The sequence below is a fragment of the Oryctolagus cuniculus genome, chromosome 4, assembly GCF_964237555.1.
Source record: "Oryctolagus cuniculus chromosome 4, mOryCun1.1, whole genome shotgun sequence".
Taxonomy (NCBI): Eukaryota; Metazoa; Chordata; class Mammalia; order Lagomorpha; family Leporidae; genus Oryctolagus; species Oryctolagus cuniculus.
This window is the reverse complement of record NC_091435.1, coordinates 56,471,854-56,489,495: the sequence shown is the minus strand read 5'-3', so window position 1 is coordinate 56,489,495 and position 17,642 is coordinate 56,471,854. Positions and strand designations below refer to the sequence as shown.

The 17,642-nt window shown below is 41.2% G+C and overlaps 1 protein-coding gene across 1 annotated transcript in view; it reads right to left on the bottom strand.

Moving 5' to 3' along the window:
* Nucleotides 1–17,642, bottom strand: part of NFKBIZ (NFKB inhibitor zeta) — a 33,284-nt gene that overhangs the window by 13,163 nt on the left and 2,479 nt on the right. The window lies entirely within an intron of this gene.

Below are 17,642 nucleotides of genomic sequence, written 5' to 3'. Positions count from 1 at the left end.
TTTTTAAGTTCTACTTAGATTGTGCCTGATAAACAGGAATCCTGGCCTCCACTATTCTCAAATACTTGTTCCTCGGTGGATTTATACAACTGTTTACTGAAGCCCAACTGGGAAAAAAAAAATCCAGGCCAGCAGTTTGCAAGAGAAAGAGATGAATGATTAAGTCTGTCCTTTCAAGTGCATTATAACTTGGGAGAATGATAAGGTAAGTACACACATACTATATTAAAAGAACAGATTATGATTAAGTATCACGAGGAATACAAAGTTCAGTGAGTGGCCTAAAAAGAGACAACACGTCTGTTGGAGAATAAAGGAGGTCAGGAGGAAAATCTTTGCTGGCCTTCAGTACAGGCCGGCCCCATTTAAGGAAGAGGGAACGGCAGGAGCCAAGAGTTTATAGTCCCATAGTACTGTCACAGGGAAGATGATGACACAAAGTGTGAAAGGTAACTTGGTGCGCTCGGTGGAGCACCTCCCATGGCCAGCTGAGACACTGGAGCTTTCTTTGACAAACACTAAGGAAACAAGAATTTTAGGCAGACAGAATTAACTGGAAGCAGCTTAGAGGAGGTGAGACTGAGGAGCCCAGAGGCTATTAGGAACTATTGCATTAGCTCTGGACAGAATTAACCTGACCTTAGGAAAGCAAATGGAAAGAAAATGGAGCTGGGTAGCATTGCTAAAGCCGAATCCACGGAGCAGACATGGAGCCATCAAAGAGTACCCAGTCTGGCAATGGTTGGGGCCATGAGGAGCTGTGTCAGCTGCAGATCACAGAAAAAAATCAGCTAAAGCAGGACATTAGGGTTCCAGAAAGGTGGGAGGGCATGGGGAGCTTGTATCGTTACCCTGTATTAACAGATGATATTAAGACCCTGCTGGGAGTAGCTTCGGAGAACAAATGTCTTTGTTTCTCACAAAGATGTTGCTGTGAAACTTACTGCTGCCTCTCCCTCCCTCCAATTCTTGGTAATTTTCATAAAGTTAATTAATTAAAAGAAAAAACTCCTTGATGACTGTGAAAAAAATGCAAGGTCTCCAACTAGTTCATGGAAAATGTATGTCAGGAAAGAACTGCATGAATATCAAAATATTTTGCACAAAAATAAACTTATCTTCAAGTCCATTTTCCATGAACTTTTTGAAGTGTCCTTGTATAATAAAGGACTTAAATGCCCAAAGAAATTCCTAGAAAAATTTTTTTACAAAATTAATTCTCCTCCTAAAAGCATTTACAGTTTTGTTTAGTATATAAAAGTTCAAACCAAAAATCATGGCCTCTGGAGAACTTAATATATGTAAGTACGGTCAACAAAAGATTAACATTTCAAAATAACGTTTTCTATGAAATGCCAAAGTAGTAGTACTATTTGAGAAGATCCAGCACTGAATGCCCAGAAGCCCTCCCACACAGTATAGAAGCATGGTTCCTGGTTAGTATCACTACAAAAAGAGAATGTAAATATACTTTGCATTATTTCAGTGTTGAAATATAAGGTCCATTAGTCTGTTAGGTTGAACGGTATGACACTGACATTTCCCTAATCAAGTTTGGTTGAACACTCAACTCTGGGAGCTGGGAATGCAGTCACCACGTCATGAGGACATTCTGGAACAGTCAACCAAAGCCAACAGTCCAACCTCCTCATGAGTGACCTACTTTGAAAGCAGATCCTCCAACCCACATCACTCCTTCAGCTGACTACAGCACTGGCCAACATCTGGATTGTAATCTGATAAGGAACCTTGAGCCAGAACCCCCAAAGCCACTCCGAGATTGCCAGCACACAAAAACTGTATATGGAAAGTGGAGCTTTGAGAATCTGTCCAAAGTCGCACTACTCATTATAGGTAGAGAGAGATTAAAATCCTTGTTCATCTGATTGGGAATAATCTTTTGTTTAAAAGGGGGAGATTAGAAGACTTGTTTCCTCAAGGCTCAGATGTCCTGTCTACATTTAAAGATACTGAAACAGATGAAAATGACATATCAGAGAGTTCAGTGACTTATTAAAAGGAGAAATTTATTCCAAAGTCACTGGAAGAAACTGAAGTAAATAAAAATATGGCAATGCTGTTTTCCCTTGGCTTTAATTATGTTAATAATTTACCTTATTGTATCTTATGCAACGGAACATTTTTAATAGTTTTATGGTACCAGTTATAACACCATTTTGAAACCAAAGTTTTAAAAAAGAAACTGCATTTTAAAATGTAATGAACTTTTGAAAAGCTAAAAATTGTTGAAACAACTTTTCAAACTTGAAATGAAAACCCAGTAGCTTATAGGGTAAGATACCACTATCTTACAGAAGAGATCATAGGTGAATGAGTAATAAAGCCTGGTACAGTTTATTTTCTCAATGTGTTCTAGATGAAAAGTCACCAAGTGAAATCACTGTGGATGGGCATCTGGCCCAGCAGTTAAGACACTGGTTGTATCTCATAGTCTCCCCACATCACACAGCCCTGGTTTTGGATTCTAGCTTCCTGCCAGTGCAGACCCCGGGAGACAGCAGGTCTCTTGCCACTCATGTGGGAGACCTGGATTGAGTTCCGAGCTCCTGGCTCCAGCTACACCTGTCCTGTCCTTTGTGGAATTCAGGGGTAAGCCAGCAGGCATTTGGGGAGTGAACCTGCAGATTGCAGCTCTGTCTCTGTGCTTCTATTAAAAAAAAAAAAAAAAAAAAAAAAAAAAAAAAAAAAACACTGCACTGCCACCTTGTAATGATAAAGTAATTCAGTGAATTAAACATTTAACTGCAAACATATCTTGTCTGCAGAATTACATTTTTGCCTTAGAAATGGACAAAACTATAAACTGTATGGTTTGTGTTTCTATGGGGGTGCAAACGATTGGAATCTTTACTTAATGTACACTAAACTGATCTTCTGTAAAAAAAAAAAAAGAAAAAAAAAGAAATTATCAATTCCCAACTTGACTCTCACTGGGATTAAACATGACAATAGGTCTGATCTGATTTCATCATCATTTAAAAAAATCATCTATTATTTTTCACTTTATTTTTCTGTGTGGGAGCAAACTGTTGAAATCCTTACTTAAGGTATACTAAGCTGATCTTCTGTATATTAAGATAATCGAAAATGAATCTTGATGTGAATGGAAGGGGAGAGGGAGTGGGAAAGGGGAGGGTTGTGGGTGGGAGGGACGGTATGGCGGGGGAAGCCATTGTAACCCATGAGTCGTACTTTGGAAATTTATATTCATTAAATAAAAGATAAAAAAAAATGCATGAAAAAAAACTAAAAAAAAAAACTGTATGGACTAGATACTTTTATATTTATCTGCTATCAGCACCAGCTAATCATCAGAGCTCTTTTATTTGAATGCTTGAGAGCAAACACAAAGGGTGCTGAAGCAAGCAAAGTGTACAATAACTTGCATTTCATCATTCACCTGAGAACAACTGTGTTTGACACTTACAACGAGGACACAAAAAGAATAGTGGTTAAAACTGCTGGTGCCTTAAAACAAATCAAGGCAGTAGCAGTAAAATGAACTAGGGTTTACTGTATTCTTCACCATACACTTGTAGAAAGGAATAAAGAGCCAGTTACACTTAAGAAAATCCAAGATGAATCAGTAATGATTATTAATTTAATTAAATCTGAATCCTTGAAATACATCTATGTACCTTTTAATAACATGCATAGCAAGTTTGTGCTGCATCCTGAAGTGTGAGGGTTGTGTCAAGGAAAAGCATTTGTCTATTAGGCTGAGCAATATGACTTTGCCATTTATTCTAATCAAATACTGCTTGATAGGACAACTATGGTTGAGAACAATTAATTGTATATTTCAGAATAGCTAATAGAAGGGAGGCTTTTGGCCCAGCAATTAAGACACTGGTTGAGATGCCCATATCTCATCGTGGAGTACTTGAGTTTGAGTCCCAGCTCCAGTTCCCAATTCCAGCTTCCTGTTAATTCCGAACCTGGGAGACAGCAGTGATGGCTTAAGTATTCGGGTTCCTGTTATCCATGTAGAAGCCCTGTATTGAGTGCCTGGCTCCTGGCTTCCACCTGGCCCACCCCAGCCACCGCAGACATTTCAGGACTGAACCAGTGGATGGGATCTTTCTCTCTCAAATTTAGTAGAGTAGATTTTGAATGTCCCTAACACAAAGTGATTAATGTTTGAAGTTATGAATATGCCCATTATGCTGATCTTATCATTACACATTCTGTACTGAAATGTCACACTGAACCCTATAAATATGTAAAACATGTCTCAAGTTTTTTTAAATAAAAAGAAATATCCTTTAAGTTATGAACTGAACTAGCCACTGTTTTTCATGGAACACCAACTTTACTTGACAAACTGTGGTTATTCAGACTTAAGTATTGGCCAGATTTTCATTTTTTAATGAACAAAATAAATTTTTCATGATAAGGGAAATCATACTATCCATTGCCAAATGAAAATCAGAATTTTGTGAAACTTCTTTAAAGGATATATGAAGTATGGAAACTGAAACCATACAAATGAACTTTTTATACAGACATAGATGTAGATATGTATGTATCATTTAGGTCCAATTAAAAATTTATTTATTTATTTGGGAGCAAAGAAGGGAGGGAGAGTGTGCACATTATATACCTGTACTGAAATGTTACATTGAACACTGTAAATATGTAAAAATTAAATAAATCAAATAAAATTTTTAATTAAAAGAAGTATCCTGAACTTGAGAGCTCCAAATACTTGAAGATTTTTTTTGATGATGTCAGTGGTAATGTTTTAGTAAGAAATCTGATTTTGTTGATACGAAGAAATATGACATTAGGAAAAATCAGCCCAACTTAATTAAGTAATATTTTCCAAAAGAACAATACAAGATCACAACATGGGTAAAAAAAATCTATTCGAAGTGCAAGACAGAGCAACATGTTTTAATGCATCAAAATATAAAAAGTTGCGGCAGGTGTTTGATGCAGCAATTAAGATACCAGTTGTGATGTCCCCATCCCATATCAGAGTGGCTGAGTTCCCACTCTGCTCCTGATTCCAACTTCCTGGTAATGCACACCCTGTGGGGCAGCAGGCAATGACTGCTACCTGTGTCCCTGCCACCTGTGTGATGAGACCATGATTCAGTTCCCTACTCCCAGCTTCAGCCTGGTCCAACCCTGGCTGTTGCAGGCATTTGAGGAATGAACTAGCAGAAAGGGAATCTCTATTCATCTCACTCCCACTCCTCCCACTCCTCCTCCTCCTCCTACTCCCCCTCCCACCCAGGCTTGCCCAGTTAAAATTCATCCTCAGAGACTACCATCAGCATGCCACATTTACAACAAGGTCTAAGGATTCCTCTCTTCAAGGCCAATATTCTTAGACTGGCAGATGTCCAAGACCTACCTCTCTCACAAGCAGAGCATTCTGATTATGTCAAAGCAAATTTGGGGGATCTGGAGACATCTCTCTGGCACTCGTTGCATGACAGTGTCTAAAAAGCTGCTATTTATTATTCTGTCCCACAGATATTTTCTGAGCACCTCTGAGGTGCCATGTAAGTTATCCACTAAGAAAAGGAATCCTACAGAAGGCCTGTCCTCTGACGGTTGGATGGAAGAGGAACCTTAGGCAAAGCCAGATCACATAGTCAAACACCCCAGTCCAACATGCTTTATAATCATAGCAATGCTAAAGTACTCTGCAGTACATTCTTAGCAATATATCTTGCCATTGCCAGCCCAGAAGAAATCCAAGTATTTAAACTTGAAAACAAAACAAATTTGTCTTCTTTACCATTCATTTCTAAAGAAAAGTTTTTTCCACTTGATCAAAAATTCATATACTATTAATGCATATATAACTCGCATAATACCATATGATACATACCACGGAGTAATGTTTGGGGTTGGTCTGAAGGGCTGCTTGGTGTACCACATGCTTTAACAAGTAATGATCAAAACCCACACAAAACATCCACAGGAACCAAGTGTGCTTTCCTAAAATTCCCCCTGAAAATTGTTCTTAGCTCACATGGTTCTATTTATAATGATGGTTTTTATCCCTAAATGACCCACAAAATTATGTAGGTGAGCTTTGTCCAAAAGGGCAGAGCACTTTCACATTATAAATGGTTACATTTCAAATGGTCATATAAATATGCATATACTATATCCTTCATTTTGTCTCTTGGTTCACTAAACCCAAAATATTTACTGTTTGGCCCATTATAGGAAAAGGTTGCCAATCCCACTTTAACCAAAAGTGCTTAGAGACACTATAGTGTCATGGCTTTAAAGCCCATAAGCCCAGGTCTAGCCTTTACCAGCCATGTGACCTTGGAGAAGTCCTTTAACCTCTGAGCCTCAGTTTACTCACCTATAAATGAGGTTACTAAGACCTTTAGCAAATTGTTAAAATCATGTGTAAAGTACTTGATGCAGACATAGAGTGTTAGTTCCCTTCTCATTCCCATAAATTATGACCATTGAGTAAATATTCCTCCTACTGTGTATCTGCAGCTAAAGGAAGCAAGATAGGATTATTTACAGACTATACTGAAACCTGTTAGTCATACCTTGTGTCTGCATAGCATTTTCACCTCCCAAAGCACTTCCATATTTGTACAGATTCATTTGGAAGAAGCCCAATGTATTTTTTAAAAAATCATAAGTATATCATTTCTTTCTTTTTAAGGTTTATTTATTTATTTGAAAGGCAGAGTTACAGAGAAAGAGAAGGGAAGATACAGAGAGAAAGAAATCATCCATCCAAATGCAAGAGTTGGGGACCATTTAGGTCTCTCACAAGGGTGGCAGAGGTCCAAGTACTTGGGCCATCTTCTACTCTTTTCCCAGGCTATTAGCAGGGAGCTGGACCAGAAATAGAGCAGCCGAGACATGAACCATATGGAATGGCGGCTTTACTCACTACACCACAACACTGACCCCTAAGTATATAATTTCTAAGTCATAAAATTATTATAACTAACAATTCCATGAGGTCATGAGGTCCAATAAACAGGTTCTCCTGTCAACACACTTCTATTTTTTCTATATCTTTAAACAAGCACATTCAAAATGTCATCTCTTAATCTCATTCTGGATTTTAGACGTGCCTTGTTACTCTGCAGAAAATTCTTTCTATAGAAGGTTTTAAAGATTTATTTATTGTTTATTTATTTGAAAGGCAGAACAACAGAGAGAGAGGGAGAGACAAAAGAGAGAGAGAATGGGGGAGATCATCTACCTGCTGGCTCACTCCCTAAATGGCCACAATAGTCAGGGGTGGGCCAGACTAAAGCAAGCCAGGAGCCAGGAACTCCACGCCATTCTCCTACATGAGTGGCAGGATCTCAAGCACTTGGGCTATCTTCCAGGCACATTAACAAGAAGCTAGATCCAAAGTGGAGCAGCTGGGACTCAAACCAGCACTCTGACTCTACATAGGATGCAGACATCACAAGCAATGGCTTAAACCTCTGTGCCGTAACACTGGCCCCAAAATTCTAACAAAAAGGGTCTGGAAAACCAAAAAAGCAACCCTGCAGTAAAGAGTAGAGGACAGAAAGAAACAAAGTCATCATTAGTTTTATATTCAAAATCCTCAATATTTGATCAGTGATTCTCAACCTTTTTTTCCTGTAACACATCTGATCCACAGGACATGCTCCTGTCAGAAAGGTGCTCTGTGGCCACTACAAACTTCAAAATGGTCTATGGCCCTTGAAAGCACTTCCTCAGTGATTGAGATGGTCCTTTAAAGAGGAATTTCCCATTTGCTGGAGAATCACTGCTTCAAATTACTTTACCCAATAGTTCTGGTGCTGTTTAGTCCCCTCAGACTACAAAAAAAGGAAGTCAGATGTAATGAGTCTTTACTCCATATAAAATGTCAGTAGATTCAGATTTTTGTTTGATTATGATTCCCTAGAAAAAAGGAGTGTGGACTTGGTTTAAATGCCCACCCTAAGACTGCATTTTATGACAACACTACCACACAAAGCCATAATTAGCAGTCCTCCTGAAGAGCAATAGACTTCCTATGTTTGCACAGACTACCATCACTCAGTAAGGTACAATGAGACCGGAATGGTGAGCATCAGGAAAAGAGACCAGACAGACACCAAGAACTTCACAAATAATGATAACCAAAAGAAGGAAATGTAAACAGAGAATCTCAAAGAGTAACCAGATTGTCACAATGCCTGGATTTTCAAAGTCACATCTACTTCCTCATAAAAAAAAACTGTAGCAGAGGAGGACCTACGGGATCTTGACTGGGGGAAAATATAAGGGAAAGCACAGACAGAAACAAAACAAAGTTTTATGTTAGATGTTTTGAGACTCAAATACCTGTGACTGTTCATTATCAAAAGACATTTGTTGAAAAAAATTTTATTTTAACATAAAAAGAAAATATCCAGCAATTTAATTATCAATCTAAATTCTATTGATCATAAAAATTCACCTATTCATAGATTTATTAAAAATTATTTATTGGGGCCAGCGCTGTGGCTTAGTTAGTAAAGTCGATGCCTGCAGTGCCGGCATCCCTTATGGGCACTGATTCCAGTCCCAGCTTCTACACTTCCAATCCAGCTCTCTGCTATGGCCTGGGAAGGCAGTGGAACATGGCCCGAGTCCTTGGGCCCCTCACCCGTGTGGGAGACCCAGAGGAGGCTCCTGGATCCTGGCTTCAGATGGGCCTAGCTCCAGCCGTTGCTTCCATCTGCGGAGTGAACCAGCAGATAGAAAACCTCTCTCTCTCTCTCTCTCTCTCTCTCTCTCTCTTCCCACCCCCGCCCCCGTAACTCTGACTTTCAAATAAATAAATAAAATAAATCATTTAAAAAAAGTATTTATTGGGCTGGTGCTGTGGCATAGCAGGTAAAGCCACCGCCTGTGGTGCCAACATCCTATATGGGCACCAGTTTGAGTCCTGGCTGCTCCACTTCCAGTCCAGCTCCCTACTAATTTGCCCGGGAAAGCAGTGGAAAATGGCCCAAGTACTTGGGCCTCTGCACCCATGTGAAAGGCCTGAAAGAAGTTCCTGGCTCCTGGCTTTGGATCGGCCCATATGGCCATTGCAGCCATTTGGCAAGTGAACTAGCAGATGGAAGTTCTCTCTCTCTCTCTCTCTCTCTCTCTCTCTCTCTCTCTCTAGATATCTATATATATATAGATGTATCTATATATATAGATAGGCATATATCTATAGATAGATAGATAGATAGATATCTGCCTTTCAAATAAAAAAAATCCAAGTATTTATTGGGCACGTATGATGTTCTGGACACTCTTCTAGGTACCAAGAATACAATAATGACCAGTAAGCCAGTCTGTCCCTTCATGGACTTACATTCTTCTGGGAAAGAAAGACAGTAATCAAATAGCTATACAATACAATGCCAATTGTTAATAAAGGGAAGCAATGCAAGGTTAAAGGAAAAAAAGCCGAAATGCTATTTTAGCTAAAGAGGACCTACAAAGTTCCCTATTGTCTTCCAAACCTGTGTAACAACAAACCAGTCTAAGACCTAAGAATTCCTGTCTGCTGTCCTTTTTGAACTCTGAGCAAGCTTTACTTCTACAGATCCAACCATGACTTACACAAAGACTAGATTTCTATATTTAGCTCTGGCCTTTTCTCTGAATTCTAATTCTAATCAAGAGGTCTAAAACCAAACTCACCAGATAGCCTCTCTGCCCTACCCAAAGGCTATCTCCATTTTTACAGAAATCTCTTGAGGACTTACAGATTTGACTCTTTCTGCTCATTCATTTCACTATGAAATGTCCTAGTAGTTCCTTTTCCAAATGGGACCCATCCATGCCTTAAAACTCATTCTCAGCCGGTGCCGCGGCTCAATAAGCTAATCCTCCACCTAGTGGCGCTGGCACACCGGGTTCTAGTCCCGGTCAGGGCACCGGATTCTGTCCCGGTTGCCCCTCTTCCAGGCCAGCTCTCTGCTCTGGCCCGGGAGTGCAGTAGAGGATGGCCCAAGTACTTGGACCCTGCACCCCATGGGAGACCAGGATAAGTACCTGGCTCCTTCCTGCCTTTGGATCAGTGCAGCGCGCCGGCCGTGGCGGCCATTGGAGGGTGAACCAACGGCAAAAGGAAGACCTTTCTCTCTGTCTCTCTCTCTCACTATCCACTCTGCCTGGCAAAAAAAAAAAAAAAACCACTCATTCTCACACCATCACGTTAAAGAGCAGTTAGAAGTTTGTTTAGGAAAGCCATATTCATTTTTAGGTACCCAGCTGCTCAATCACAATGGGTCCCTTTGACCACTCACGTCAAAATAATTTCCTATGATTTGTTTTCACATCTTCAAAGATCCAGCTAAAGCAAATCTATGTGTTATAGACTGAATTGTGTCTCCCTCCCCCTAAAAATCATACACTGGAGCCCTAACCCCCAGTGCTTCAGACTGTAATTATTTGAAGACAAGGCATTTAAAAAAATAATTAGGGGACTGACACAGTGGTGTGGCCAGTGAGGCCTCTGCCTGCAGTTCCAGCATCCTATATGGGTGCTGGTTCCAGTCCAGGATGCTCCACTTCCTATCCAGCTCTCTGCTGTGGACTGGAAATGCAGTGGAAGATGGCCCAAGTCCTTGGGCCCCTGCACCCATGTGGGAGATCCGGAAGAAGTTTCAAACTCCTGGCTTCAGATTGGCACAGCTCTGGCTATAACAGCTATTTGGGGAGTGGATGGAAGACCTCTTTCTCTCTCTGCCTCTGCCTCTCTGTAACTCTGCCTTTCAAATAAATAAATAAAATTTTTAAAAAAAGAAGTAATTAGGAGTGGATTTTGTGGCACAGCAGTTAAGTTGCTGCTTGGGATGCCCAATTCCCACATTGGGTTGCTATTTTAAGTCCCAGCTGCTCCCCTTCCCAACCAGATTTCTGCTAATGAATCCTGGGAGGGAGCAGAAGAAGGCTCAAGTGCTTGGGCCGATGCCACCCATTTGAGAGACAAAGATGAAGTTCAGAGCTCCTAGCTTCAGCATGGCCCAGCCTCTGACTGTTGCATTGGAAAGTGAACCAGCAGACAGCAGATTCTCTCTCTCTCTACCTTTCAAGTAGATGAAAATAAGTAGATAAATATAAATATTTTAAAAAGAAGTCATTAGGGTCTGAGACTGTGGCGCAGTAGGTTAAATCATAGCCTGCAGCACCAGCATCCCACATGGGCGCTGGTTCGACTCCCAGCTGCTCCACTTCCAATCCAGCTCCCTGCTAATGTGTCAGGGAAAACAGAAAAAGATGACTCAAGTCCCTGAGTCCCTGCACCCATTTGGGAGATCAGGAGGAAGCTCCTGGCTACTGGTTCCTGGCTTCAACATGGTCTAGACCTGGTGGTTATGGCATTTATGGAGTGAACCAGCTGATGGAAAATCAATCTCTCTCTCTCTCTCTCTCTCCTTCTCTCTCTGTAACTCCACCTTTTATTTATTGATTTATTTATTTATTTGAAAGTCAGAGTTACACAGAGAGAGAAGGAGAGGCAGAGAGAAAGAGGTCTTCCATCTGATAGTTCACTCCCCAATTGGCCACAACGGCCAGAGCTGCTCCTATTCGAAGCCAGGAGCCAAGAGCTTCTTCTGGTCTCCCATGTGGGTGCAGGGGCCAAGGACTTGGGCAATCTTCTACTGCTTTCCCAGGCTGTATCAGAGAGCTGGATCAGAAATAGAGCAGCCAGGTCTTGAACCAGTGCCCATATGGGATGCCAGCACTTCAGGCCAGGGTGTTAACCTACTGCGCCACAGCACCAGCCCCGTAAATAAATCTTTTAAAAATATTTAGAAAAAAAAGGAAAGAAATAAATTTTAAAAAATAAATCATTAAAATGAGGCTATTATGGTAAGCCCTAATACAACCTGATCAGTGTCTTTATAAGAAGAAACATCAGGGATGCACATGCACAGAGAAAAGGCCATCTGAGGACACAGTGAGAAGGTGGCCATGTACAAGTCAAGGAGACCTTAGGAGAAGCCAAACCTACCAACACCTTGAACTTGGCTACCCAGTCTCCACAACAGTGAGAAAAGGAATGTTGCCTAAGACCCAGTCTATGGTATTGTGTTATGGCAGCTCCTTGCACCTAATAATCTAGCTTTAATTAACTTCTCTAAGACTGTTTACTAACTGGACCAGTCCGAAGCTAGGAGTCCAGAGCTTCTTCCCATATGAGTGCAGGGATCATCTTCCACTGCTTTCCCAGGACCATTAGCAGGAGCTGGAACAGAAGTGGAGCAGCTGGGTCTCGAACCTGCACCTATATGCGATGCCAGTGTCACAGGGAGAGGCTTAACCTGCACCACAACACTGGCTCCTATTCAGAGTGTTTGAACAGAGTGAAAACATAACCAGAAGCAGCAGTTGTGTGTAGGTGATCAGGACACTGTACAACTGAAGTGTTGCCCATGAGAATGGAAAAGAAGGAATTGTTTAAAGAAATATTTCAGATATATAACCCATAGGCCTGGCAAGGGACTGAAAAGAAAGTGAGGAGACCTGGAGGTAACTCCCAGGCTTTGAGATTGAGAGGAGGGGAAGTACCAAGAACAGAAACAAGGAAAGCAGGGAAGGCACTGAGATCGATCTGTAGGTTTACAGTCAGTTCTCTGGGCAGCTCTTACTCCTTATCTGCAATCTGATCCAGGAAGTCTCTGTGCCCTTTTCGCCCTGTAAAACTTCAAGAAAGGTACCAACTTTAAATCACATCACACTGGGAACCCTTCTTAAATGGCTGTTTGCATTTGAAGGAAGGATTCCAAAATGAACAGCCATGAAATGTGGAGAACTGATGAAGATAAGCAAGGTATAAGGTAGACACAGAGCACGCTCTCAATATCATTCTACCTCCTGCCTGTTACAAATGCTTTGGCTGCAATTCTGGCACCGTGCTCTAGTTTTTGTTTTTTTGTTGTTGTTGTTGTTTGTTCGTTTGTTTGTTTTTAAATTAGAGCCGCTTAAGAATCCCTTTCTTATCTTAATGATGGATGCTGCTCAACACCACTGGTAAACAAACCAAATTATTTTCTTAGTTTTTTTTTTTTTTTTATAATAAAAGATAGGAAACATGACTGCACAAGGGTAGGGCAGGGAAGGTCCATGACACAGCAACCTCTGCCATCTTGCAGAGAGGCCAAGTTCACCCATCATAGTGTTGGAGATGCTGAGGGTAATTTGGGCATCCTTGCCCAGTGATCACTATGAGTTTACTCTAACGCTGGCCGTCCACCTCTTTTGCCTTTAGAAGAGACACAAAATAGAAAGCACTAGTCTTCATAATAGTTTTCCACAGCTACTATGATTAGAAAATAATTCAACCAACATTCATAGAATGCCCATGTCCTACCCTAAAAAGGTGAGAGAATAAGTATGGAGGAAAGAAGGGCAAAAACAGAACTCACACAGCTTCTATCCTCCAGGTGTTCTCGAGCCATCTTCATTCGCAGGGCCTTATCCCAAATCTAGGGATCGCTTCTGTAGTGTAGGCTTTGTAAATCCCTGGCAAGCCTCCTAAGGTGGAATTCCACAGCAAGTAGTCCAAATTTTCAAATGGATCCGAACAATATGGCATCTAAGTGCATTACCTCAATAATTCTCATAGGAAGTATTCCCCAACATGCACTTTTTTACAAGTGTGTGCCCTGTGGCTTGCAGACACACAAGGGTGAGTTGGTAGGAGTGGCTGTTTTAATAGTTGTTGGTGCTGAATCACTCAGCAGATTATTAACTCTGAAGTTCCTATCACTTTCTGTTAACCTCATGGTATACACACTTAATCACTGCACTCCACCAAACACTGCATAAAATGAGTTAAAAGAAATGTCATGGTGCAGCAAATGTGAAAAATGGTATGACAGTTAAAATTAAACATAGAATTACCATATGATCCAACAATTCCACTTCCGGGTATTTATCTAATAGTATTAAAACAGGGACTTCGAACAGATACTTGTAACTCCTGTGCTCACAGGATAACCACGAGAACCAAAAGTTAACTCAAGTGTCCTGAACAGATTCAACCTTTAAAAACAAGGAAATTCTGACATATGCTGTAACATGAATCTTGAAAATATGCTAAATGAAATAAGCTAGTTACAAAGGTCAAATATTGTATGATTCAACTTATATGAAGCACCTAAAGTCATTAAATACATAGAAACAAAAAGTAGAATGATGGCTCCCAAGGATTGGGGGAGGGAGGAATGGGGAGTCATTGTTTAATGGATATGGAGTTTTAGGTTGGGAAGGTGAAACACTTCTGCAGATGGAGGTGCTGATGGTTGTAGAGTACTATGAACGTACTTAATGCTACTCAACTACACACTTAGAAATAGTAAAGATGGTAAATTTTGCATGTATATTTCACAACTTTTTAAATATGTTTAAGACATTTAAGATATGACAGAAGAAAAGTTTCCTGAAATAAAGAAATATGAAAAAAAGAAATCATTCCTTCCCTGGAAGGTAATACTTTTTAAATCCTTGACAATGATATAGACACAAACTGAGACAAAGACAACAGACCAGAGGAAAAAGTCTTTTGACCTCACTTGGGTAAGTGCTGGTAGAACATTTACAGAGATGTTTCTTGACTTTCTTTCACGATAGCATCCCTGAGGAACATTTTTAGACAGTTTTTTTCTAATCATCCCCTCATGAAAGTTTAATATCACAGACATACTCCTTATCTGTTTATGTACCATGGCCTTTTGAAGAGCCACAAACCATTGCAATTGTGGGGAGCAACCCGGACTAGACTGAGTTACTGGAATTAAGACTTATTCTATGCATCTGCTCTCCCACAATATGGCGCTGGGAGAGAAGAAAACAGCTTCTACACAGGTGCCTCCAGTTCAGCCAATAAACTGTAGGACTCGCTCCTGATTGGAGGAGAGCAGCGTACTCGGCGTGTGGGCAGCCGAGTTGGGATTGGCGGAGGAGGACTATAAAGGAGGAGAGAGACGGCATGCACCAGGAACATCTAAGGGGAACATCTGAAGGAACACCTGTGCAGCCCCCGAGAGAGCCAGCCGGCGGTGTGCTGCTCCCCTGCGGAAGTGGGGAATGTGGCCAGGGGGAACTGCCCTTCCACGGAGGTGGAAGGGATAGTAGCCAACCCGGGAAGAACCAGCAGCAAACCCGGGGAGGGCCGAGCAGACAAAAGAACAGCGCAGGGTCCTGTGTCGTTCCTCCACGAAGAGGGGGAGCAACATAATGGTGCCGTGACTCGGATATGAAGCCTAGGCAGGGTTCTATGTTGTTCCTCCACGAAGACGGGGAGCGACAGCAATGTTTAAGATTTTTCCCCAAAGATTCCATTTTTGTCCTCTTAGTGATAATAACAACCTGTTTGAGAGTACATGAGCTAATGTATTTGCCATTTAACAGAATGGTTGCTCTCACAAAAAGAAAATTTGAAGCAATCAGAAACTGAAGATATACATACACTGTTCAATACTGGAATGCAACTAAAAACCCTATAACAATATTAAAAGAAATTCATTTTTAATATCTCCAAATATCTGGAAGTTGGCATTGTATAACATCTAGGTGATTAATTAAATTCTGATGTTTAATACACTTGTCATTAGGGAATGTAGAATTAATTTAATTTAATATGGCAATTTTTTTAAGTTTTATTTATTTATTTATTGGAAAGACAGAGCTACAGAGAGGAAGAGGCAGAGAGATAAAAAGGTCTTCCATTTGCTGGTTCACTCCCCAAATGGCCACAACAGCCAGAGCTGCACCTATCTGAAGCCAGGAGCAGAAGCCAGGAGCCTCTTCCGGGTCTCCCACACCAGTGCAAGGACCCAAGTACTTGGGCTATCCTCCACTGCTTTCCCAGGCCATAGCAGGGAGCTGGATCGAAAGTGCAGCAGCTGGGACTGAAACCAGCATCCATATGGGATGCGGGCACTGCAGGCGGCAGCCTGGCCTACTACACCACAGCGCCGACCTCAGGAATTTATTTTTACACAAAATAAAATCACATATGCCAGGGCTGGCACTGTGGCATAGTAGACTAAGCCTCTGCCTTAGTCTACTGCATCAGCATCCCATATGGGTGCTGGTTCAAGACCCAGCTGTTCTACTTCCTATCCAGCTCTCTGCTGTGGCCTGGGAAAGCAGTGGAGGATGGCCCAAGTCCTTGGGCCCCTGCACCAGTGTGGGAGACCTGGAGGAGGCTCCTGGCACCTGGCTTCAGATCGGCTCAGCTCTGGCCATTACAGCCATTGGGAGTGGACCAGAAGATGGAAGACTTTTCTCTGTCTCTCTCCTCTGTAACTTTATCTCTCAAATAAATAAATAAATAAATCTTTTTTAAAAAAATGACAATTGCCTATTTTATAGAAAAATCCCTTAATGTTTCTTATTGACTGAAACTTAAGATGCCTTGTAATTTTTCTATTCAAAAGATGCATCTTAAGCTAGTAACATCAGTATAACCTGGAAACTTGTTAAAAAGGCAGAATCACAGCTCCACCCAGATCTGCTGAAACAGATCTGTACTCAACACAATCTTTAGGTGATTCTTAAGTACAGAAACAGAGAAGCACTGTGGTAAAAGACAAATCTTAAATTTCTTTCTTAACTCATCAGAGAATTTTATTTTTAGCCAACCAAGTAGATTTATACTATCACTCATGTGATACCTTTGAGCTTATAGGAAATGCAAACTAGGAACCAATTCGGTAAGATTTTTTTTAAATCACCAGAGATGCAAATTTCTATCCTCTGGATGACCTCTGAAAGAAGTTACTTCAAGGGGTTCGTTGATTCATTCTGCAATAGCAGGGATGGCAGCGGACAGGTGAATGGGTTTGTCAGGTGCCTGAGACTCCCTCTTCAGAAGTAGCAGCAGTGGGCCCCTCTGCAGAGGAATGTTCCTCCAGCATTTAGCTTTCCAGTATGTAAGGAAACATCCTGAGAGGAGCAAGGCAAACAGGTAGCAGGAAACCTCCCTGTCTTTTATAATCCTTGCTGTTACATCCAAAAGTGGCTAATAAGTAAGAGGATGTCTCTCTCCAAAACATTCACCCAGCCATCACCATAGATTCCACTCTTCAAATTCTAAAGCATTTTCCTGGGGTCGTCTTAAAATATGAAGAATTAGGAGCCAGCATTGTGACTTAGTGGATAAAGTGCAAGCCTGCAATGCTGGCATCCCATATGAGCACTTGTTCAAGTCCCAACTGCTCTACTTCCAATCCAGCTACCTGCTAATGCACCTCGGAGAGCAGCAGAGGAGGGCCCAAGTCCTTGGGCTCCTGCACCCACATGGGAGACTCGGAAGAAGCTCCTGGATCCTAATTTCAGTCTGGCCCAGCCCTGGCCATTGTGGGCATTTGGGGAGTGAACCAGTAGATGGAAGATCTACCCCTGTCTCTGTCTCTCCTTCTCTGTAACTCTGCTTTCAAATAAATAAAAGAAATCTTAAAAAAAAAAAAAAAAAGAAAGAAAAAGAAAAAAAAAAAAGAAGGGCTATGGTGGTTACCAACTAAAAGCTGGATCAATCAAGTCTGAGCATGGAGTAGGTGGTAGCCAAGCATAAGCTGGAGCAGAGGGAGGAGCCTAGGAAATTCAGAGTTCTGGAGAGAAGTTGACTCTCACCCCACTAAGACTGTGCTAGTATCACA